Genomic DNA, 26,310 nt, shown 5'->3' with positions numbered 1-26,310 from the left:
AACGATGACCATCCACATTTCAAATATAAGTATTATTGCTAGTTGAATGTGGCCTCAGGGAAAGGAAGTTTGTAACTGCTCACTGTGGGGAAAGAGGTGAAAGGGAAGAGGGCAAGAAAGGAGAAATAAAACAGACTGGACACCAATTTCTTTAAATATGCCAGCAATTTTTGCCTGTACTAAACACAAGAATCTTTTTACCAACCATAAACATTCTAGAGCTCCTCACGTCCTGTTCAGCTGCACTGGGCACAGGACCTGGATTGTGGAGGGAAAGGTGTGTGTCTAATCTGCTTTTCCATTACCCTGATCCTCAACCCATCAGAGGCCCAAACCATTTAGAGCATCCATGAGATGCCAGCTAGAGTGGCATTAACTGTTTCACCAGCCAGGGATCACACTGGGGAATCCCCAGCTGTTCTCTTTGTGCAGCTCTCTATCCCTTTTGAGCTACTGAAGCAACACAAAAGGGAGAAAGAAGAAGGACAAGATCTGGCACTCTATGTATAAAAAAAATCCATCATTTTTAAATATTCTGTACCCATTAAATGAATCATGAAATTATTTGCCACCCTCCATGGTCACTATGAAGGGAGGCTGGGTTGTTAAACTGCTGGTGTCATGCAAAAAAGGACCAGAAAGGATTGTTTCTTCCGCCAGTCCTTTCAACTGATACTTCTGTTGATCCTCTGTCATAATCTGCAGTTAAGAGATTGGCAACAGGAGTTACAAACTTTTGCTATTTTAAGGAGCTACTCGGTGAGCCATGTAATCAAGCAGATGCTATAAAGCGAACAATAAATGCTCTTTGTGGTGGTGAGGTTAGGGACATATGCACAGGGGCTCATTCAAGCCACCAGAGTATTGTATTAGCATTAGCCAAAGCAGAACTGCTATTTTATTCATAAATTATTACAAAATGGCTTAAAAGAAGAAAGTCGTTTACACTGGATATAGTCGAGGTAAATGCAATGACATGCTATACAGGTGCTATAAATAACTGACTAATTTTGCCTTTGACCACATTTCACTCCAAAGCATACCTTAGATTGCAAAGTTTGCATGTTTTAACAGGCTAAGCAAGACAAAGGAGAAAGGATAAGTGCTTATCACACTTGACCCTGTCAATGGCTTTAATATGTGATCTTGCTGGTTCAGAGAAAGAGAGAGCCAGAGAGAGAGCTTAAGACACATAAATTGCTTGTTAATCAAGTAAAGTAACTTGACTTTGACTCATGTGCTTGATATAGGGTTGGAAGGGGAGCCCAAGGTTGTAATCATGGAACGTGATTTTAACTTGCTCTACAGTATTACAAGGAACGGAAGCCAGACTTCAGAATGTGATGAATATATACTCCTCGGAAAAGATCCCCCTTGGGCACTGTGCCGAGGGACTGGTGGCTTTTTATGTATTATTTATTTATTAGGGCTGTCAATTTATTGCAGTTAACTCATGCAATTAACTCAAAAAATTAATCTTAAATTTAAAAGATTAATCGCAGCTTTAATCACACTGTTAAACAATAGAATACCAATTGAAATGTATTTAATATTTTGGATGTTTTTCTACATTTTCATATACATTGTATTCTGTGTTGTAATTGAAATCAAAGTGTATATTTTTTATTACAAATATTTGCACTGTAAAAATAATAGTATTTTTCAATTCATCTCATGCAAGTACTGTAGTGCAAGCTCTTTGTCTTGAAAGTATAACTTACAAATCTAGATTTTTTTTTGGTTACATAACTGCACTCAAAAACAAAACAATGTAAAACTTCAGCTCCTACAAGTCCACTCAGTCCAACTTCTTGTTCAGCCAATCGCTAAGACAAACAAGTTTGTTTACATTTAGAGGAGATAATGCTGCCCTCTTCTTATTTACAATGTCAGCAGAAAGTGAAGTGATGAACCAATTAATAAATTTGCACTGCTCATCTTGCACACAACTTCCTTTCATATCCATGAAAGTCAGGAAAAGGACTGCATACAGATGACAGGATTTTAGGTAAAGAGACTATCACGCATGTTTCTTATTGTCAATTCTGTTATCAAAGAATCTAACCCCTCTAGACAGTGGCTGATGTAGAAGTGGTTCTGAAATTTTCAGATTGTGTGTGCTGCATCTTCAACAGCTCATAAGGCTAGATGATTTCCAGACACACTGATTATGTCAAGAAATTTCATTTGCAATGAGAGTTGCGTGTCTACTGTAGTTCAACTCCTTTGTTGTGAATTTTTCTTGCATAGATCTGGACATAGAAGAGAAGCAGATGGCTGCACAGATAGTCTGTCACCATAGCCACTTGTTTCACAAACAACATTGAGTTCCTGCTCATGTCTGTTTTTGGGAAAATACTTGACAGTATTCAATACATTACAGTCCTGCCTTGGCAGAGAAGATCCACAAAGTGACCTAATATTCTTAAGGAAAATTCCCAGGGAATTTAATGGGGATTAAATAATTAGGTGGTGCAGAAATTAGGGTTCTATAGAAATTACTTGAAGTATCTATAGAGAATTATTTTCTTTTATAGGTTTCTATAGAGTTCACTGTACCCCAATTTGCTGATGTCATAAACTGTATCTAAAAGGTGGCATGCAATACACAATTGGAAGACTAATAACTCACTGATCATTAATATTCTTATGTGATGTATGTATGGGGTGTGTACTAAGAGTTATGGATATATGCTGGAATTATGACTAAAATATGTTTAAGCCAGGCATGTCAGGAGGAGTTGAAAACAGGTCTACCCTAGACTAAGCAATGTGTTTGCTTCTCTGACCAACCCAGTGATCAGGCAGAGACAATGAAGGTCCTTTTGCATATTAAGTTAACAAAGTATGAAGCTAACAAGAAGGGCAGGAGACAGCTTCCAGCAGGGAACAGAAACTTTATCTGGGCTATAAAGACAGGAGGTCTGAGCCTCAAGTGATCAGCAATTGAATATATACAATATTAATGTCTGATCAAAGTTTATCAAGCGAAGTGTCAATGAAAGCCTATTATACACTGATGATTATTACCATCACAAAATGTATGTATTAACATTATATAAGGAATTGTGGATATTCATTACTATTAGGCTTTTACAGTCTGTGTCCAAACAAAGGGAGAAAGAGGTCTCTTCCAAACAGGAGGGGATGTCATGGCTATTTACCTGTTCCCTATGTAAATTAAGCATGGTAGAATCAAAACAATAGAAGCCACATTTACCTACAAGGGAATGGGAAACCCACAGGAAGGGATGAACAGCATGAGGTCACCCTGCCTCTTGAACCAAGATCATTGAACTCTGGAAGACACAAGCAAAGACAGAAACCATCATTGGCATCCATCATGAGACAGACACAAGGGAATAGAACTCTTGCATGCTGAGAAAGATGTGTCCTTCAACCAATAGGGTGAAGGTTTAAATCTCTGGAAACTGAATATAGGTGAGAAACCTGCTTAGGCAATGTTGTTTCACCCGGGGAAACAAGAGAAACTTGTGCTTCTGTGGATAGTCCTGACTTAAGATTGGTACGAAGTCTTCCTTGAACAAAGAATGTCACTTAAGTCTTAGCCACAAGAAAACATATTTTGTTTTGTTTTACTTGTAATTCTTTCTATCTTCATTCTTATACTTGAACTCACTTAATCCTGCAAAGAATCCTGTGGCACCTTATAGACTAACAGACGTTTTGCAGCATGAGCTTTCGTGGGTGAATACCCACTTCTTCGGATGCAAGTCTTGCATCCGAAGAAGTGGGTATTCACCCACGAAAGCTCATGCTGCAAAACGTCTGTTAGTCTATAAGGTGCCACAGGATTCTTTGCTGCTTTTACAGAACCAGACTAACACGACTACCCCTCTGATACTTGTCACTTAATCCTATATATGTTTAATTAATAAATTAGTTTTATTTTTACTTTAAATCAACTCAGTGTTGTTTCTGTGAGGCAGAGTGTATTTACCCCAGTTAAATTAATCAGCTGCAATGTGTTTTTAAAGAAGCAACAAACTTTATTATTGCTTTGAGAGTGTGTGGCACACTTTATTATTTCTGTGAGTGGTCCGGGCTAGACTCTTCAGGCTACAAGGTTTGGGGGAAATTCAGAACTGGGCATGTGTTGGGATCACCTGGCTGATTGTAACCAAGGCTGGTGGAAGCCAGAGTGAGGCTGTAGACAGGCTGGTGAGGTCAGAGCTGCTGAACCAAGGCTGACTAGCACATAGACAGAGTGTGACTTGCATGATTTGAGGCTGGCTGGGAGCTTTCCAGACTAGGAGCTACAGCAGCAAAACACTGTCAGGCCCCCAGAATTTCAGAGCAATTGGTGACGCAACCCCTTCCTGGTCTGAATTGCACCGCAAAGTGAGACAGGTACATAAGTCCCAAAACTGAGAAGCCCTCACAGATAACACCCTGCCAACATTTCTCTTTCCTTTATACTAAAGAGACTCCAGCATGACCATCTCTGCTGATTGTACCTGTGCTGATATGTCCTGGGGACAGAGACACAATCTCTCAAGTACCAAGGTCCCAAACTATTACATCCTATGGGACAGTTCAAAAACTCTATAGAAAGGTTAGCATTTGCCATTAGAGTCTAAAGAGTTTTCCCAAAAAGCACAGAAATAATAAACCATGGGCAAAAAAAGAAAGAATTTTTGAAAATATAAGAGAGCGCAGCTCCAACAGCAATTCTTCTTTGTTCCATATGGAAACTTTTCCTTTATGCTAATTAGCTTTTACCATCCCACTGCTTTTTACAACATAAATACCAGGTCTAAACTGCTCTTAATGTCAACCAGTTTTTCCTTTGCTAATGGTTGAGGGAACATTAGGAAATATAGTACATACTTTCCTTGCCTGGATTTCTGTTTGTCAGCTTATGCGTGCAGGCAGAATGAATACACTGAAAAAGAAAGAGTGGAGGTGGAACTAACAGACAGCAAGAGAAAGCAGGTTACTAGCAGGGAAGTAACCAACCAGGGCAGGTTTGTTCCACTTACTGGACTTCGTTCTAAAACTGGTGAAACATTAGAAAGTAAATATTTCAATTTCCTAGTTGGAGTTTACTATGGTAAACTTTGGTTTTGGGTCAAGATGTGTTTTGGGCTTTGGCTACACTTGCATTTCAAAGCGCTGCCGCGGCAGCGCTTTGAAGCGCTAAGTGTAGTCAAAGCGCCAGCGCTGGGAGAAAACTCTCCCAGCGCTGTCCGTACTCCACCTTTTCAATAGAAAAACCCTTCATTTAAGTTGATTGAGATAAAAGGGCTATACAAGAATGAGCTTATTAATTAGTTATTAATTATTCGTGTTCAAATGACCTGAGTAATCACCCTACATGAGAAACTACATCCCAGCATATAAGATGCTTTTGCTGGATGTGTCACCATCAGCCTTATTCTTGAACCTTGGAGAACAGAAGTCCACCTTCCCACATTGATACAGGAAGCCAGACAAAGTATAAAAAAACTGCATTCAAAAATAAAACAATGTAAAACTTGTGCTGGGTCATCACTTATAACATGTCATGTATGGCATGCTATAACATGAAATATATGGCAAAATGTGGGCAAAAAAAACAGGAAACATACTTCTCCCCCAAGAAGTTCAGTCACAAATTTAATTAGCACTTTTTTTTTTTTAACATAGAAGCATGTCCTCTGAAATGGTGGCCAAATCACTTTCAGGTGACATTGTAAATAAGAAGCAAGCAACATTATCTCCCGTAAATGTAAACAATCTTGTTTCTCTTAGTGATTGGCTGAACAAGAAGTAGGACTGAGTAGCCTTTTAAGCTCTAAAGTTTTACTTTGTTTTGTTTTTGAGTGCAGTTATGTAACAAAAAAAATCTACATTAGTAAATTGCACTTTTAGAATTCACACTACAGTACTTTTATGAAGTGAGTTGAAAAATATTTCTTTTGTTTATCATTTTTAGAGTGCAAATATTTGTAATAAAAAATAATAAAATATAGTGAGCACAGTACACTTTAAATTCTGTGTTGTAATTGAAATCAAAATATTTGAAAATGTAGAAAAACATCCAAAAATATTTAATAAATTTCAGTTGGTATTCTATTGTTTAACAGTGTGATTAATCGCAATTAATTTTTTTAATTGTGATTAATTTTTTGAGTTAATAGCATGATTTAACTGCAATTAATCAACAGCCCTAATAGAAATATAATTTATGTGACAAGACACACCCTATTTCATTCTTTGAAGAAATTACAAGTTTGGTTGATAAAGACAACTATGTAGATGTAATGAACTTTTGTAAGTCATTTGACTTAGTACCACATGACATACTGATACAAAAATTAACAGTAGACAACATCAATAAAGCATATGGTAAATGGAGAAAAAATGGGTAACAGATCTCAAAAATAGTCATCAGTGGGGCATCACTATCAAATCAGGGTGTACTGGGTTCACAGGGATCAGTAGTAGGCCTGACACTATTCAACATTTTCATGTATGATCTGGAAGTAAATATGAAATTGCTTCTGACAAAATTTGTGAATGACACAAAGATTGAGGGAGTAGTGAATAATGATGAGGAGAGGGCAGTTATACAGATTGATCTGGATCATTTGGTAACCTGGGCCTATTCAAGCAAAATACATTTTAATACAAACCAAATGCAAAGTTATACATCCTGGAACAATGAATACAAGCCCTACCTACAAAGTGTGGGATTGTATCCTGGAAAGCAGTGACTCTGAAAAGGATTTAAGGGACATAGTGGCTAAGCAACTGAATATGAGCTCCTGTGGCAAAAAGGGCTAATGCTATCTTTGGATATATAAACAAAGGAGCAGTGAATAGGAGGAGGGAGAAGTGATTTTACGCACTGGTGAGACCAATACTGGAATACTATGTACAGTTCTGGTTGTCCACATTTTTAGAAGTATGTTGAAAAATTGGAGAGGGCACAGAAGAGGGCTGTGAGTTACGCTTTCATCAAACACAACTTAGTGGCCTCAATACAGGGGTAACTGGGTGAAATGTAATGGCCTGTCACATATGGGAGGTCAGACTAGATGGTCCCTTCAACTCTTAAGCAAAAGATTTATGGACCAAATTCAGTCCAGGTGTAAGTGAGCACAGCTCAGTTGCCCTGAATTTCTTCCTTGTTTTGTGTTAAAATGAAGTTGTGAGCTGAAAAGCAAGTCTGCAGAATGGCACATTCTAACTCAATGTGCCTGCTCCCTACGTGTCTTTGAGAACTAGCTTCTGCCTTTCCTGACAAAAGGAATGTTTCACTTCTGTTAGCACTGCAGAGACAAAATAGCCGTGGAAAAGGAAGCTGGTTGCTAGTCTGTCTTGTGCATTAACAACATTGTCACCTACTTTGCGCAAACAGAACATTTATTACTGGTGAGGATGTACGAAGCAGCCTGATTTTCAGATCCCAGTTTGAATGTGCAGGGCTGGCAGTTAGGAAAAATGTTTTTAAAAAAATGAATAAATTTGCACTGAATGTGGTTGACAGAGAAGCCCCATCTATATCTATTTTGGTAGCAATAATATATTACACACCTAGAATGTTGCATTTTCTTTTACCCATGTGTGACCCAGGTGACCCAGATGTCTTCTACATTTTCAAATATATTGATTTCAGTTGTAACACAGAATTCAAAGTGTACATTGTTCACTTTATATTTATTTTTATTACAAATATTTGCACTGTAAAAAACAAAAGAAATAGTATTTTCAATTCCCCCATTACAAGTACTGTAGTGCAACCTACTTACAAATGTAGAATTATGTACAAAAAAAACTGCATTCAAAAATAAAAATATGTAAAACTTTAGAGCCTACAAGTCCACTCAATCCTACTTCATGTTCAGCCAATTGCTCAGACAAACAAGTTTGTTTACATTTGCAGGAGATAGTGCTGCCTGTTTCTTGTTTACAATGTCACCTGAAAGTGAGAACAGGCGTTCGTATGGTACATTGTTGTAGCTGGCATCGCAAGATATTTACGTGCCAGATGCACTAAAGATTCATATGTCCCTTCATGCTTTAACTACCATTCTAGAGGACATGTGGACTCTGAGGGCTAATCATCCCCATAGAGTTAGCCTGTGCTCCCATAGGGATCCTAAGATCTGGGGTGTGCAAATTGCTAGCCTGGAGAGGGAAATAGTGGGGCTAGAAGAGCTCAAAGTGGGGCACTTGTGTTGCTAGCAGTCAGTAGTTCTGGGTGAGTTTCCCCCAGTAGGCCCAAACAAAGCTCCCTCCTGGTGTAAGCAGGCAGTAGTGATTCACCCTGTATCTCTTGGGCAACCCTGAAAGTATCATACTATGTACTTGGTTTGAGGATTCTCTCCAGCTTTGATTAATTAAAAAATAACAATTGTCACCCTTTCAATACTATATGTTCCCAAAACTCTTGTGTGCAGCTCTGTTTATAAACAGAAAGTAGATTCAGCCTTAGAAAAAATACAGGGAGAAAGACATGTTGGGAAGAGGGAATTACAAAAAAGGGGGAAAGTCAAAGGAAATGTGTAAATGTATGAGTGTTGATTGTATTCATTGAAAACTAATGTTCTTACCTACTTGAAATATGAACACCCATATGAAAATGCTAAACATTGATCAGTATGTTCATGCTTATTTTCCCTTAATGCTGTGCTTGTGTGTAAATAACGGACATTTAAGAGACTTCTGGATTTAGACCACTACACCACTAAATGCCATGTTCCTGTTACTCGTCTTTTTTCTCTTTAAACATGTAAATAAGTAGTTTGCAGACTGTTAGATTTGTCAGGAGAGAGTCTCCATGGTGTTTACGCAGAGACAATGAAGCTCAGTCTGTGTGCTTTCGTACTGTGATTAGTTCCGATAAACCCATACCTTTGGGCTCACAGTCAACCAAGAAATATTTTACTTTTGGGGCCAGATTCTCTCAGGCACCCAGCTGTGCTCAGCAGAGGAAGGGGGATAGGATGGCAAGCAGGGGTGCATCAAGGAACTGTAAGCAGCTCTCTGATTCTCCAGATATCCTGGATGTGGTTCCTAAGGGATCATTTCAGCTGAGGATTGGCAAAGCAGCACAGAACTGTGTAGGCATAACATTGGCTCAAATGCAGCGAGGAAAGGATGACATGAGAAACCAGGAATGTGAAGATCAAAATTAGAAACAATTTTTAGATTTGATTTTTAATGGTATTTGCTGGAGAGGGGGAGGTTTTATCTTTTCTCTAGCCCCTTCTCATACAGGGCCCAAACCTGTAAGATACTCTAGCCGAGCTGCTCAGCACCTTGCAGGATTGTATCCAAAACCAGCTAAGTGAAGCCTTTGGAGGAGGAAGTCTTTTTCCACCACACAGATATCCTCTCCCCACAAAAATAGAGAAGATGTTTCTGAAAAATCATTCTGTTAAAGGTTTTATATACTCTGCTGCATATTTTTAAGATTTCCCTCTGTGCATGTGTGGGGCTGCAATACACTAGCAATAAACGTTACCCTGTCTCCTGAGCAGAAAGAAATGGAGACAGCCTCCCCTCCTGGCATGTTGCCTTGGGGAACAATTGCAGGAAGGAACCAGCCAGAAGAAGCTGCTTCAGAAAGAGCCAAAGCAGGGCCCTTCGGACATTCAGAGAACTTTACGCTGGACTTTCTCTGCCCCGTGCTGATAGACTACACCAATCCTCTTCCTCCCACTCCCTCAGTCTCTTCTCTTCAGCGTCACTCCATATCTGCCCTTCTTACTCTCTTCTCCTCTGCCACGTCCCGCTCACTCCTTCTCTTCAGTGTCTCTTCTCCTTTTACTGTTCTTTCCATTCAGTTTATTGCCTCCTAACTAACCACAAAAATATATATAAGTAAAGTAAATAAATCATGGGACTAACAAGAAGTTTGCTGCCATCACATTTTCTTGTTTTGTTGCTTTTTCTTCAGACTTTATCCCCTGTCCTCCCTCAATCACTATACTTCCCTCTTCCTTTCTTCCATTCACTTTTTTTCCACTCTCTCCTTTTATTTTTTAGTTCACTTTATATTTTGACACCACCCACCATCAGTGAGAGCATGCCCTTAGATTTGGTAGTCACTGAAGTGTTGAGTTCACTCCCACTTGACATCTATCCCAGCTAGGGTTGCCAGCCCTCCAGGATTGTCCTGAAGTCTCCAGGAATTAAAGATTAATCTTTAATTAAGGATTATGTCATGTGATGAAACCTCCAGGAATACATCCAGCCAAAATTGACAACCCTAATCCCAGCCCACCCAGTTTCACTGCTTTTAAACACCACCTCTGGTAAAATCTCAGTGTTTAATTGTGGTTCCTGCCCACTTACTTCCCATCCACATGCATAGGACATGGGTAACAACTCCATGGAGGATGCCTTATTCCCCATGCTGCCACACTAAGTGCAGATAGCCCCTACAAGGGAATCACCATATCTAAGGCAGCTCACATCTGAGCCTCTTTTTATCCATGGTTGCTTTCCATTATAATCACGGCTCCCCTTAGTCTTCAAATCTTTTCCTTCTAAGATTCTCCCCTGTGCATAGCTTAATTTTATGAGGGTATTTTATGAGGGTATTGTTTTTATAAAGTTTTATATGACATTTATTTTATTATTAAATTAGTACACTGTTTCTTAAGCACTTTGGCAGGCAAATGCTTTATATATAAAATTATTAGCCTCAGTTTTTCCACTATTTTGGTGTAATTTCTATTATTTTACTTCATCTATTTCTATATTTTGTTTTACTTCCACGTTTCCTCTCTTGCCTTTGGTGCATTTTTCACTCTTCTTTCTTCCCTTCTTTCCCCGCTTCATTGATTCATCTATTTTCTCTCTACTTCTTTTCTGCTCTCCCCATTTCTGTCCAGCTCCCATCGCATATCTCAGTTTGTGTAAGGATCATATTAGCTCACTAATGACTTATCACCTTTAAGTGTCTCAATAACATTTCACAGGATGGAAGACCCCAAGACCCCTTTTTATGAGATTTTTCATTGCAGAACTTTAAGCTGAGTGTAGTCCTCAGCAGTGTATTTGAAGCCTAGAGTTAGAAATCATGAATCTGTACATATATGCTACTGGCTACAGGTTGTCCTGTGACCAGATGTCCTTGTGACAAAATGGCTGTGGTGAAAGCTCTGCAGTGCAAGGTCCATTACAAGGTAGTATGGCCCACATTTCAAAAGAGGTCTGAACCCACAATCTGGGCCATTTTCTTAAAAGAGCTCAGATCCTAATTAGACACCAAGATTAGCAGCGGAAATTTTCTGCAACTCAGCCCTGAATTCTTTTGAAGCATCACAATGGGAGCTGCTGTGGGCCAAGCTGTTTTGAAAATCTGGTACCATAATTTTTTCACTGAAGCTCCCTATCCCTGATCCTCGTAGATCTCAGCTTTTGTTTTCTTCTGTTAGCCAGCTGTCATTTCAAATTTTGAAGTTCTTGAAAAATGATATGAGAACCTCTAATCCCATTAGCAAGATGTTCAGCTCCACCAAGGATGCGAAAGCCAAGGTGAAGAAAGCATGCTCTTTTGGAGGGATGAGGAAACTGAGGTCCTACTAAAAATGATAAAGAAAATAAGGTACAAAAAGAAGTTCCCATGTAATACGCAGCTGCTAGAAAAAAAATACCCCTCTGAGAAACAGAATAGGAGGCTTTCAGTGCTGCTTAATCCACATAGGAACCACAACAGAAAATAAAATCCAAGGGAGAAAGTACAAAAAAGAATATAACTTATGTGCATAATATACTTTAGCTAGGATTTATTGAAACCACATCTCCAAGGGTAAAATCCCAGATAACTGTCTAGCCAAGGGAGCTGTTTTTGTTTTGAAATATGTAAGGTTCCTGTATTCAGGACATTTGGTTTCAGTAAATCCTAGACGGAGCATGTATGGCTCACGAGCGATCTACTTTTTTGTTTTTTATTATTTGTACTATGTCCAACAGTGTCATAGGCATTAAAAATAAAAACGACAAGAGAGCCTCTAGCCACTTACAATCTAGAATTGAGTTCATGCTTCCAGACCAGAAATCCAAGTTCAAAGTCTCCAACACCCCCTTCACCCCAAAGCAGTTGCAACGAATTGCTTGTTTGGTAATCTGCATAGCAGAGCATCTACATGTTCATTTTCTATGCATAATGTACATTCTTTCCATCAAAACTGTATTTGCTTTATTGCCGTACTCTTAGCCAGATTTACAAGAGGGTTCTGTTAAATACACAATTAACCAAGCTCTTCTTATTCAATTGAAAACAAAATGTGAGACCTTTGCATTATGCATACTCAGCTGCCCATATTGCTCCAGATCATGATCCTAGTCTTTTTTGGCATGCAGTACTCCTGGTGGAATTGTACTTTCATCATCCAAGTAGTAGTGGTTGGTCGGTGTCGTCCAGAAATCTGTCGTCTGCTCATTCTCAGAAGGACATAGAAGAAAATGTAAGAAGACAAAGCAAGGCTAATACATAGCAGTCACTTATATAGGTTGTGGCAAGATGGTTAAAAAATTGCTTCTGTACTTCGTATGCTCAATTATCTTAAACTGGCCTTCATATGTGATTCATCATGAGGTCTAACTTCACTATACTTCTGGCAGTGACTTAAATTTGCAATCTGATTTAAAGAAAGAACTCCCAATTTATGCTTGGACTAGCAAAAAATGGATTGTTTATCTTCTTTTGGTTTTTTAGGTAGACATGTGCCATGGTGCTACTCTTTAGATTCTCTGAAATGACAAATTACTTCCTTCCCCAATAGCATTCACCTTTCCTGAGTTCTCCATAAATTGAAAATGACAGTGAATATTTCATCCATTCCCATGCCCTACCTTGCAAATTTACAATAGTTGGTGTAAAAACTGGGACAATGCATGCACACACACACACACACACAAACTGTGCATGCACAATGGAGAGACAAATGCTAATTGTAGGTGCTGGAACTTCTAGAACTCCAGATTGGCACATTTTAACATGAATACACTAAAGAGGCGGTTTATACCTTCATGAATTAAAGAGGAAGAGGCTGCACTTTTTGGCCTTGCTAAACAAGATGGAGAGGCAGAATGGGTAGGCATCAGGAATGAAGAGATGTGGAAAAACATAACTCTGTACAGATTTTTTCCCTCTATGCCAGAAAATTCTAGTGTGATCCATATAGCTGCTGAGTGTTTTATTACAAAATAGGGGACCTTTAATTGCCAGTGTTTCAAATCAAATCAGTTGTTCCGTTTATTGTTACTTTGTTTTTTCCTCTGTCTCAAAACATCCTGGGACAAATTCTACCCTCACTTTCATCCCATTGAATTTGGAGCATGGCAGAATGTGATCCAGAGTTTCTTTAATCATTTTAGGAAACTGGCAAAGTGTTAATGTTCTTTGAAAAGCATGAAAGATTTAGGCACACATTTCAGGATTCTGAATTTCATCTGACTAGCACTGGTAGATTATTAAACCTCTGAAATGTATAATTCAGCTGGTTAATTGAAGGGAGGGGGAAGGCTTCCCTTGGGTTTCAAAAGAGGCAGAGGCATCATCCAGAAATGAGTGACTAATGGATGATCTTGTACTAGTAATAAAATGCATCTGTAAGAGCAAAAATAGGTGACAAACACATACAGATGTTATTTGTATAAAGAGAGAAGAATGGGCAAGATTGGCTGTGTACCGGGATCAAGCCAGGAGAATTCCTCCCACTTTCAGGGAGAGTATTGTTTTTATCCCACTCTACAAAAGGAGCAACAGAAGGGATGCCATTTGGCTGTGGCAGGAGCACCCAGAGGCAGCTGTCCACCCTTGATTTTTGGTAACCATAGCATCTGCAAATTCATTCATTTACTCTAGCGCTCTTTCAGAGGAGGATTGTTTCCTATTGCACTTCTACTAGCATGTTATCCAGTCTAGCTTTCAACATCCCAGATGCTGGAGCTTCTGCCCCTCCCCTGGGGAGATTACTCCACTGGCTAATAGCTCTCACAGTCAGGAAACATCCATTTCTTAATTTCCTCCCACTGCTCTTAGCTATGTCTCCTGGCACTATTCTATTCTAAAGAATTCCTCGACCTCCTTGGGGTTTGCATGTTTTAAACCCATGTAAGGCTGCCCCTTCATCAAACTACTCCCATGTAACATTTTAAAACTTTTCTCTGCATTAGATCTCTTCATTCCCCTTACACAGTTGAGTTGCTGTTTGCTAAATTCCCTCTGAGTCATACAGCTTTTATGTATTGTAGTGTGCTCAGAACAAATCCTGTTTCAGGTGCAGTTCCTCCAAGCTGTATGGAGAGGGACTATTAGCTCCCTGCTTTGTGACAGGATGCCTCTGTACACAACCCAAATTTGCATTCACTTGTTTTGATGCCATACTCTGTAGTGTACAAGAGTAAATAGTTTGTGACTGCTGCAGTGGTACTCACTGTGTTCTATGTTTGAGAAGCCCCCAGAAAACAGAGCAGCAATAGGTAGCAAGGCTTTGCATGTTTGTAAACATGATTATTTGGGACCCAACTGTGTGGTTTCTTCATTTGGTTATTGTTGTGTAAAGAACAAACGGCACAATATTCCACTGGAAACTCCTATCTAATTTTCTGCCTACTCTCACCCCAAAGTCTCTTTCAGCATTAGCCTCCCAGATTTCTCCTTTTCATTTAACTTTCCCCAGATTATGTTAGTTTACATTTTTCCCAATCAAAAGCTCATTTTTCTGCCAGTGATTCTAAACTCTCTAGGCCTTTTTGTAGTATTTCTCTAGCCTCACCTCTGTTCATAGCTCCACATTTAGCATCATTTACAAATGTGGATAACATACTGTTTACTCAATCTCCTAGATCATTAATGATGATACTAAGCAAAACCAGGCCTAATACATGTCTCTGACTACCCCACTAAGACATGTCTTCCCAGCTTGATACTTTGCCATGAGGCATAAGAAGACAGTAGGATAGAAAGAATGTCATCAGAGATGACAACTATCCATTACCTGAACTGAGTAATTTGCTGAAGGAAAAATGATGGGGGGGGGGAGGGGGAAGAGAATACAGAACTTGAAAGGAAAAAGTATGTGCCATTGGTGCAGTCTTGTGTATTCCAAAGACAAAAGTTTGCTCTCCAGAAGTCTCTTCACTGGCTAGAGGCAGAATTTATCCCTAGCAGAGATGTATTTTACTTTTAGCAGTATCAGAGAGAAGAATGAACTGCCCTAGAGGCAGGGGAATACATTGTGATGGAGCAATCCAGCACCAAGGTAGAAGAGCCCAAAGAGTGGGCTACACAAGAGTTAATAGAAAAGGAATTCTCCTTTCTTTAAAAATCCTTCACTGAAACTAATACCTAGCTCCAAGGTTAATTTAAACAGAGGAACCAATAGCAGAGTCCACATCACAATACTGGTTTCCTCCTTTCACCAATCCTTATGTTATAAAACACAGAGACCTGGCCACTATTGCCTCTAGGAAGCATTTTCACCTATTCTGAATTTTCTCTAGAGCCAGGTGAAATCATTAGTACTTGTAAGCTGAGGCCATTTTAGAGCCTAGGAGAGGGCTTATGAGTGCTGATATTTATACCTTTGTATGGCACCACATGATGGTAGGAATGCAGCACTGCAGCTGCTCATTGAGGAATGAGAAACTGCCAGGTATTAGTCTGTTGTTGATTTGCTTAACCTGATTGTCTGTGAACTGGATTCTCCATTTGGGGCTGGGGGACTGTTTATTTCTACCTGATCAGGGAAAGCTAGGATGAAACATTTTTCTTAATAGATAAAAGAAAAAAGAAAAGCCCTGGTAGGGGCTGATTGGTTGAAATAAAAGGGAGGTGGAGCCAAGGAACTATAAAGCTGGCCTCTTGGGCTTGTTAGCTCATGTTACTCTAGAGTGCAGAGTAGGAGGTTGCTGTTAGTTGAGAGACTGGCTGGTTTGGTGGTTAGGGTGCTAGTCTTAGACTTAGGACATCTGTGTATGAGTTCCTGCTTTGCAACTGGCCTTCTGAGTGACCCTGGGCAGGTCACTTAGCATTTCCCTGTTTTACAGGGGTGTTGATGCTAGATACATATATGGCTTCTGAGGTGCTCAGTTACTATGGGAATAGGGACCATACAAGCAACATAGATAAACACATGTTTCTTAAGAAAGGCTGACCCTTTACAAGCCTGTACTTTAATATTCTAGGCTATGGCTGTAGTGACATATGTGCACATACAACTTCCTGTAACTTAAACACTGGAGTTACCAGCTTTGATAGCCTGCTGGAAGTGTCTGGTATTCTAATAGCAATGCCTCTTAAATATGTTACACTATTTTTCTGTGATTCAACACATAAGGAACCAACTGATGTTCATGAGCCACTAGCCTGATTTGATTTTACTTTTATCAGAACAAACCAAAAATGTTAGTAGCACTTTTTTCCTTAAAGTAAGACTCGGATAGTACACCACTTTCTCACTGTCAGGGTGAAATATCTCATAGGGCACAAGGGGACTCAGAGGTATCATTTACACTTTGCTGTACCAGCACGAGTGATTCTGATGCAGAATATTCATAAAACACTATGAAGCTGGAGATCAAAAAGGAATGTTCCTTCCCCCTTAAAGTACAGACATGTGGAATCATTGGCAATTCACTGGCTGGAAGTGAAAAATGTTAATTGTGGACTATAAAAAACAGTAGATGCAGCAATATCCATAAATAGGTATAAAAGGACAGTAGATTATTTTAACTTTTAAAGCATCTTTTTAGTAGGAATTTGGAAATATTAAAAATATAAGAAAATTGTATATAAATATGAGGTGGGATGGTCTAGTGGGTAAAGCCCTGGAGGGAGAGTCAGGATACCTGGATTCTCTGTTCCTGGCTCTGTCACTAACTTGTGTGTGACCCTGGAGAAGTTACTTCAGCTCTCTTTTCTGCCTCAGATCCTTTATCTATTTAGATTATAAACTCTTCAAGGCAAGGACTGTCAATTGCTATAATAAGGGGATATACAGCTTGCTCCACTCCTGAAAGTTGATTGAGTTTAGCTTAATAGAGGCTTATCCTAGCCCTTAAAGACTCACTTCAGCCTGGGAGCTCAGTTTAGGCTGAGGCCTGTGCCAGCTGTGAAATATTTACTCCACCCTCTGACCTTGCGTTAGGCCTTATATGATTTACAGTGTTCTGAAGGCTGCCAAATTCAGATGCCAGCGACCCACCAAGCTCAACACATTCCAGAAGCCAGACACTCTAGTGAGAAAGCGCTACTGCTGATCCTGGAGAGTTCAAGTCCAAAACAGACAAGCACCCAAGGTAATGTAATTGGGATATAAAGTGACAGGAGATCTCTCAGCTGGCTGGGTCCCAGACCATTCATGGTTTTATAGATTATTAGCATCATGTGAGGTTTGAGCACTGATGTTATGTGCCTATAACTACTCACCTAGTTTAAAGGGTGGCCAGCTGTATTCTGGTTCAGGCTTCTAGGTAGTCTCCAGTGGTCATCCTAAATAGAGTGCAGTACAGTAGTCTAGCCCAGAGGCAACAAAGGTTTGGCTGAGTATTTCAATTCTCTAGTAAAGGAAGGCTGCACATTTTTGTTCCACCATAGATAGAGAGCCAGTAGAGACCACTGCTCCTACTTTTAAATTCATTTTAACAAACATTAGAAAAACACTAAGGAATCAGACAACATCTCTGCCAACATCCAACCATTTCGCATCATTTGGTTTGCTTTCATCCACATCCTGATCTCAGTCAAACACTAGGAAAGAAATGAGACTCTCTCCTTTCCACAGAATACAGTTTCTGCATCAAGACTGTGTAACCTTGATATGTTGATGACACTGAAGCCTGAACTCTCTCGTGGACTCCTCACAGATTTAATATCTCAGGATTTACTTTACTCAGAATGTTGTTATGGCCTAGTGGATACAGCACTGGACTGACTCAGGTGACCTGTGTTCTATTCCTGGGTCTGCCACTGGCCTGCTAGGTGACCTGGGGCAAGTCACTTCACTGTTATGTGCCTCAGTTTCCCCATCTGTAAAATGGGAATATGATACTGACCTTGAATTGCTTTGAGAACTACTAGTGAAGAGCTAGGTATTATATATTTTATTATTCTATTATTAAAATAACTATAGCACTGTAGGTGTGGAAGGTATTATGAAAGAGTATGGAAACTAATGGTTATGTGTTGTTTTAATTGCATCATAGTAAGACATATTTTGGAAATGCATCATCAACACACTGAAGCAATGTTGGGAATTTGAGAGTGAAGTAACTGAAAATGATGTCCTTTAACCAAATTACAATATTGTGCATGCAAGTTTTTTAGTCCAGTGAATTGGGGAAAAGGAAACAGGAATTAACTTGTTTGAAAATCCAGCTATCTTTTAGCAGTAACAAATCTTTCTGTGGCCTCAGTCCAGACAACTAGGGAAATTTCTGGTGCAGTTTCATAATTTTAACAAAACTGAAAATCTTTTGGGCTTTCAGTTTTGATAAATCAAGAAGGCATAATTATGCTTTCAGAACCCCTTCAGTTTAAAGATATGCCAGTGAAGCATATATTGTAAATAGAAAGCCAAGGCATGTGAGATAAGCTAAGGCAAGAATAATTAAAATCACTTTCTCTGTGATTTTTGGGAGACCTTGACTGCACCTACCAAAAGCAGATTGCCAAATACAGTCTATAAATGTCATCCTTGTAGAATAAGTGACTCCAGACTTCTCCAGCCTCAATTGTTTCTCTGTTATGGTTAATATTTTTTCCCCCAAGACAAAATGCTGTAAGAGTTTTGTACAAAGAAACACTTTGTTAAAGCCTCTCAATGTTTAAAGCCCTGTGTGTGCAGCAAAATGCAGCAGAGATGGACAACCACCCCCATTGGGTGCTGAAAATCAGAATTAACAGGACACTAACATGGAGCAGGAGCAATATCACAGTGTACATGTGCAAACACACACCCAGGGATGCTGACATCTTGCACCCATTACTACTATTCCTTTGATACAGCCATAATCTAGTTAAAATGGAAATGTATTAAGAAAGTCAAACAATTAATTGATCCAAGAAAGGTTGTTTCATGTGTTGTGTAAATCAAAGCTAAAAATTCATTTAAGGGACGCTGCTGTATTGTAGACTAAACACAGTTTGGCATGAGCATGAGGCTTGGTGTGGGTGTTAAAGTTGTTCTGCACTACACATTGTCAGTAATCCTCAGCAGAAATGTTAACTCAATTTGTCAGTATTATCTTTATGTCAACAGTAATGCTTAAATATTTACAATAGGCATAGTACTCTGAGGGTTAGTAACGCAAGATAAATTGGAAAAATGCTAACAAAATGGATGGTACTAATACAAGCCTTTGGCACTTTGTACTCTTCAATTTTATATACAAGAGGGTTTGCCTGAAAGTTGGATTTTATTAGGTTTTATGTTTTGTTTGCTGCCCCAAAGGTTTTGCTAAATAAAGCGGAGTTTCATATAATTATTGGAACAATGAAAACATAAGGACTGTATTCACAAGAGAGAGGCAGAGACCATTACATAGATGCTCGAGGTCAAATTCAGTCCTGGCATAAGTGGGTGCAAATACCATTGACCTCAGTGGGAACTACACCTGCTTATGCTCAGGCTGAATTTGGCCTTCTGACTTTCAAGGGGTTATAAAACATGCAATACACCTTTATTTTTATAACATCTTATATACAGACCATCCCCCAAAAGCCTTTGCTGAGTTAAATAATTGCACATTTCAAGACAAGCCGAGAGAGAGAGAAATGAAGAGGTATAGGCAAGGGAGATGTTTTCAGATGAAAGTTAAACTATAAAGTCTTCCCCAAACAAACTTTCCCTCCTCATTCTCCCTCTTCAGTGCTAGCTGCACAGCTCCTTATGTGGAATCTGAGCACCTTTTGTTTGCCTCCACCATCCATTGCATCCGTCTTGACCTTGAACTTCACTTCTCCTCTGACTGTAAATCTGCCCTTCACCCTGCCTGGGGTCCCAGGTGCTCACTGCCTCTACTCCACCTCTGCTCAAATCCCCATCAAGGTATTTATCTCCTCTCATCTTCACAAAGAGCTTCCCAATGTTCTCCCCAAGTCCTTGATCTCCAGATTTCAATATGTTCAGAATGCCACTGACATACTGACAAAGGAGCATAACCATCTCTGTCCCATCGTCAAACAACTCCCCAAGTACTACAATGAACTTTTCAGCATTGGCCTCCTTATTTTCAGACTACTCTATTCACTTGCTCTGCCTTGCATCATGATAATATTCTATCTTAATTTCTCCCAACCCCCTGGTCCCATCACTTTGTAATACTGGCCTCTTATCAGTCATCCCATGAAATCTTGCCACTGCTCATGCAAAAATCTTATTCTGTGCAGCTTCTGCCACCTTGAACAGCCTATCTATATCTCTCTACCTCACTGACTCCTTTTTTTCAACTCACACATGAAAACATCTCACTTCTGTATTGCTTGTATCCCTTAATTTCTCTCCCTGTCTCATTATTTACTATTACTTTGAACTCTTAAGGTTTTTTTAATAGTTTTGGTGGCATGAAGGATGCTATATATAATAAAGTTTTATTGTTCATAGAGTTTTATGGGATGAGGGGATATATGACTATGTATCACAAAACACTACACCACACAAACTAAATCGTAACCATTCTACTGGAACGACAGTCTTGCTTCATAGATGATGCCATGCTGTACCAGTATAGTGGGCATAAGTATGTTTCTTATAAATATAGTTATTTTCCTGTTCTGATTGGCTGCCACTGTCATTGGACGTGAGCATTGCCTGGGAAATTGAACAATAGTTCGGAAATCAGGCCCTAGAACACAAAAAACCCACTTCAACTTGAAAACACAAAATGGCCAGTGAAAAACACACCTCTTCATCAAGGAAGATTTAAACCACTTTTATTTTAATAAAAATACAAACTTATAATAGACAAAAAATAATAATTTTGAGCAACATATGTGTAAAATAGGCCCTCCTAAACAAGACACTATTTAGAACAGTACAGCTACTCTTACCTCCACCACTATTATCGTTCATCAGAAAGGAATAAAGCAGAAACACAGAAGTACAGGACAGGAGTTCCCCGCTAGTCAGTGCTCCAAGTTTGTTAAACTTGGAAAACCTGGGGGAGGACCACAAGTACCTGCCCAGAGCTCAATCCTGCAAGGTACTGAGCACTCCCTCTTATATACTGAGCATTCTGAACTCCCAGTGAAAGTGATGGGACTTGTGTGGGCACCTAGAAACTCACAGGATTGAGCCCCAAATGAATAACCACTTCATACTGAACATCTATACATAGGGCTCTACCAAATTCATGGCCATGAAAAACACATCACGGACCGTGACATCTGGTCTCCGCTCCCCATGAAATCTGGTCTTTTGAGTGCTTTTTACCCTATACTATACAGATTTCACAGGGGAGACCAATGTTTCTCAAACTGGGGATGGCAGTACCATACCATGCCACCCTTACTTCTGCGCTGCTGCCTTCAAAGCTGGGCAGCTGGAGAGTAGTGCCTGCTGACCAAGGATCCAGCTCTAAAGGCAGCATTGCAAAGTAAGAGTGGCAAACCATACCAGGCCATCCTTACTTCTGTGCTGCTGCTGGCAGCAGCTCTGCCTTCAGAGCTGAGTTTCTGGCTAGCAGCCACCACTGTCTGGCTGCCCAGCTCTGAAGGCAGCACCGCTGCCAGCAGCAGCGCAGAAGTAAGGTTAGCAGTACCATTATCCCCCTACAATAACCTTGAGACCCTCCCCCACACACAGCTCCTTTTGAGGTCAGGACCCTACAATTACAACACTGTGAAATTTCAGATTTAAATATCGGAAAACTTGACATTTATGATTTTTAAAATCCAATGACCATGAAACCGACCAAAGTGGACCATGAATTTGGTAGGGCCCTACCTATATTTACATATGCTGAGAAGAGTCAGGTTTTATACTCACTGAGACCTGCCCAATGCTAGAATACCGAGGGGAAACAACAGAAGAAAACACACTGCAAGTTTCCTTTATTAAACTAAACTACCAGGCAGGAGTATTTATATTATCAGTTTTCAAGACCGCAAACTGCTGTTTTCACACATACCCCAGAATAATTTCTGTGACACTCAGGGAAACAAACTATTAGGTTTCAATATAATATATGTTTACATCCCTAAAGATTCACATAGTTTTCAATAGATCTGATCACAGTGAGAAAAAGTTAAATACGATCCACCACCCTGCTGCCTACACACACACATACACGTCATATGTAGAATGTTCGCTGTTCTTTAATTAGGGGAAACCAGCTGGGATTTGAAAATTTCTTTGAAGGAAGCACAGAAGAAATGTTTAGAAAATGTATGAAATCCCATCTTGTCTTTGAGCTGTCACTCAGGCTTTGAGTCTTTTGCCCCATATTCTATTAGCCATTCTTATTCTGGACCTGTGATACCTGATTCCCGTTTCTGTAATTTCCATCTTTTGTTCACAAGTCTTTTCTCTTTACAATAACACCATTCAGATAAGGTATGTCTTTGAGTTGTCAGCTACTACTTTTTTTTTCCTTGTAAAGCTACCATTAGTGCTTCAGGACACTGTGATAGAAATGTACAAAGCGAGGGCCCTTCGCTGAAATACATTAGCTCACTTTTCAGAGCTGCCTCAGAGAGCATTAGCAGGGAGTTTTTATAGTTTACCTTGAAAATGATGGAAACCACTCCTTGTTAAACAAAAGAATGAAGGGAGCACAGCAAGAGATATATTTATAGTACGTATCTTGTGGGTTGTGGTGTCCTGGCACTGTAGGAAAAATGCAAGAGGATTATACTTAGATAAGGCACCTTGCAAATATAACACATGCATGTTGTGACACTTTGCCCGTATAACCCTCATTCAGTTCAAAATGGTATGCTTTAAAGGTTTATAAAATAAAAATATCAGAGTAAGGGCCTTGAACTGCATGGCAAAAAAGATATGCTTCCACAGCATATCTTTATTAACCTACCGAGAGCAGGCACTGTCTTTTTGTTATGTTTGTATAGTGCCTAACTGAATGGGGCTGAGGTCTCTAAGCCAAAAATAAATCATGTGGGAGTTCTGAATAATTTGCATTGGGCAATATAACAATATTAGTACTCTGGGGTGCTTTGATCGAAATAGATACAGCAAGGTACACCAGGAGAGTGGGAGTTAGGACACAAGGCTTTGCTACTCACTTGCTGTGTAACTTTTGAGCAGGTCATTTAATCTGCCTATGCATCATTTTTTCCCATCTGTAAAATGAGGATAAAGCTGTCTGCCTGCCTGAGATGCATGTTCTAAGACTTACTTCATGATTGTAAAGCATTTTGAAATTCTTGTTTGAAAAGTGTTATTTACATCTCAAGTATAGGTATACATGTTGTACAACTGCACAATAATGAAATTACGATGCACATGAGGTTTGATATGCTTAATTTGTTTGATAAAATTTACAGCAGCATAAAACCAATGGCATTAGTGACTTGAAAATAACATTATTAATCGCTATACCATGTAATTTCAGACAATTCCCAAAGTTATTTGATAATGTTTTTGTGTTAAGAAAATTTCTACTAGCCATAAATACAGCCACTCAGCAACTGTTCAGCACTTACACAACAGTTTAGGACACAAAGTGAAAAAATATGATTTCCAACCATAGCTGCATGAAGAATTCATATAAACAAAATGGTGCTAATTTTAAATTATATTTGTAAAACATGCCACCAGGGCAATCTCATCAGAACTGTTCTTTAAAAAGTCAATTTGTGTTGGGTTTTTTTCATATTTTTCATTTACAAAGAAATAAAATAAGGACGGTAATACCTGTTTCTATGAGTAAGTTTTATTAAATGTCCTGAAGCACCAAAAGTTCGTTCCTAAAAAAATATTTAGGACCATATTTTTCAGACATTGGCTTCTTCAAACTCCCAGGCACAGATAACTACTGGCATAAGTTAATTCTCACAGTTTAGGCCACTTACTGTAGACAGCTAAGTCTCTATATGTGCATGGAATCAGAGACTTCAAACAAAACTACCTAAATTCCACACATGAATAATTATGGGTGCAAAATTACACATGTAGGACCCAGTTCAGCAAAGCATTTATATATGTACATAATTCCTCTGAATTCAATCAATGAGAATTAATTAACATTAAATATGTGCTTAGGTGCTTTGCCAAACTGGGGGCATGACCATTTGTGCTACCAAGTATGGAAGTCTAGTTAAGGCTGGGTCAAAAAATTGGCTCTAAACATATTTTTTGCTAACAATGAACACAAATGAGTATACAATGGAACAGTGAGGAATTATTTCCTTCAGCTTCCTTGAGCCACCCATTTTGGCTCTCTTCAGTATTACTGATCTCAGAGTTAGCACTACCAAGATACAAAACAGATGACTTATATTTGCTAGTCATGGCACCTACACCCTGGCAAACTCCTTTGGCAATTGTTGTCTGTAGCTTTAGCTTTATCTAAGGATGTGTCACGTATTTAGGCTGTTATATGATCTGTCTTTGCTGCTTTGCTCTCCTAAAAGCTTTCTCCAATCTCTGAGCTTCAACACATTTTTAACCTTTGTGTATTAGGTGCCATATACCTCCCTCATGAAGTCATGGTACAGGCTATTTTATGATTACAAAAGTGAGAAAGTGGGCTTTCTTCACACCCACTTATGTTCTGCTTGGAAATATAAAGATTGGTCCTCCTGCAGTGAGTCTCCCAGTACAGTAGGTACGAAGACGATCTATAAACTTTAAGATATGAGATCATATGTGCAAGTGCAACCTCTTGCTTTCTCTTTCAAATCATGCCTTTACTGGTAACCAGGGACAGTGTAAGGATGTTTTGCACCCTAGGCACATTTCACATGAATCAGTTAGCTGACCACCTTGATTATAGACCTGTAAAGCCTGTTGAAGTCAAACAATCCATTAGATTTCAGTAGACTTGAATCAAGCCCCAAATGCTTAATTAACTATTTTTTGCACAAAACATTGAAAATGATAAGTATACTAAATAATGTAAAAAAATGTAAATCATAAAGAAAATTTAATAATGAAACAAATCTGTGATTCACCTACACCAGTGGTTCCCAAACTGTGGTTCGCTAACACTTGGGGGTTTGTGAAATGTTACAGGGGGTTCTGGGAAAAATTCCATAATGGCGGAAGAAAAAGTGTTTGCACGCCAAACCGGAACCAAGGTCATTGTAGTCAATGTAGCATCAGTAACATCCCTCAGTTAGTCGATACTCTATCATTCTCTGTGGTATTCTGTTTTGCTTCAGTGAGATGTGAGTGAATCTTCTCATGTACTAGTTTGTTAGTGTCCTCAGTGTTATTTTTATTTGAACTGTTGTACACCCAATAATGGACAAGTGGCTGAAAACGGAAAGTGTAAAGACACGAGAAAATGAACGTTTGCCATCAGCTAGTGTTTTGTCAAGTCCAAAGTGTGGAAAATCTAAGTCAAATGATCATGGTGGTCCTGGAAAGTTGCTTATGAAAATATGATGATTATATAAAATATGGCTTTTCATGAATTGGTGATCAAGAGTGTCCAAAACCACAGTGCATAATTTGTGGTGATGCTCTAGCAAACAGCAGCCTCAAACCTTCTCTGCTTCAGCACTACTTAGAAACTAGGCACCCCGCACAACTCGACGAGCCTGTTGATTTTTGTAAGCAAAAGTTAGCCAAGTGGAAAAGTGACATTACCAGTTTTGTATCCAAAACAAGTACTAATAAAGAAAAATGCACTTAAAGTGTTGTACCAAGTGAGCTACCAAGTATCAAAAGCATCAGAAGCCCATACCAGAGCAGAGCGCTTGATTGATCCAATAAAAGACGTAGTTCATTGCATGCTCAGAGAAAAGGCTGCAAAAAGGATTGACATAGTACCTTTGTCCGATACGTTGTGAAGAATTAATGACATGTCAAATTATGTAGAGACCACAATTGTACATAGAGTTAAAAATAGTCCATACAGTTGTATGAATCAACTGATGTTGCTAATCTCTCTATTTTGCTAGTGTTTGTACAATTAAGTTATGTGAATGAAGGTCTTGCTGAAGAAGACTTGTTGTTTTGCCAACCATTGAAAGAATGTACAATTGGAGAAGATATCTTCAGTCTGACTAATGCATACTTTCAAAAAAAGAAAATAGATTGGTCTTGTTGCCTATGCATTTGCATTGATGGGGCCACATCAATGATGGGGAAGTATACCGGATTTGTAGCTCGAACAAAAAAGGCTTCATCAAATGTCTCTTGGACTCATTACAAT

At 39.2% G+C, this 26,310-nt stretch overlaps 1 long non-coding RNA gene across 1 annotated transcript in view; it reads left to right on the top strand.

Moving 5' to 3' along the window:
- The first annotated feature begins 17,054 nt into the window (after window positions 1–17,054).
- Window positions 17,055–26,310, top strand: part of LOC120408401 — a 49,057-nt gene continuing 39,801 nt past the window's right edge. Inside the window, exon 1 of the long non-coding RNA XR_005600672.1 lies at window positions 17,055–17,268. This is a non-coding gene — a long non-coding RNA (uncharacterized LOC120408401). The remainder of the gene's footprint in view (window positions 17,269–26,310) is intronic.

The sequence above is a fragment of the Mauremys reevesii genome, linkage group 6 (assembly GCF_016161935.1).
Source record: "Mauremys reevesii isolate NIE-2019 linkage group 6, ASM1616193v1, whole genome shotgun sequence".
Classification (NCBI taxonomy): Eukaryota; Metazoa; Chordata; order Testudines; family Geoemydidae; genus Mauremys; species Mauremys reevesii.
This window is presented reverse-complemented; position numbering and strand designations above follow the sequence as displayed.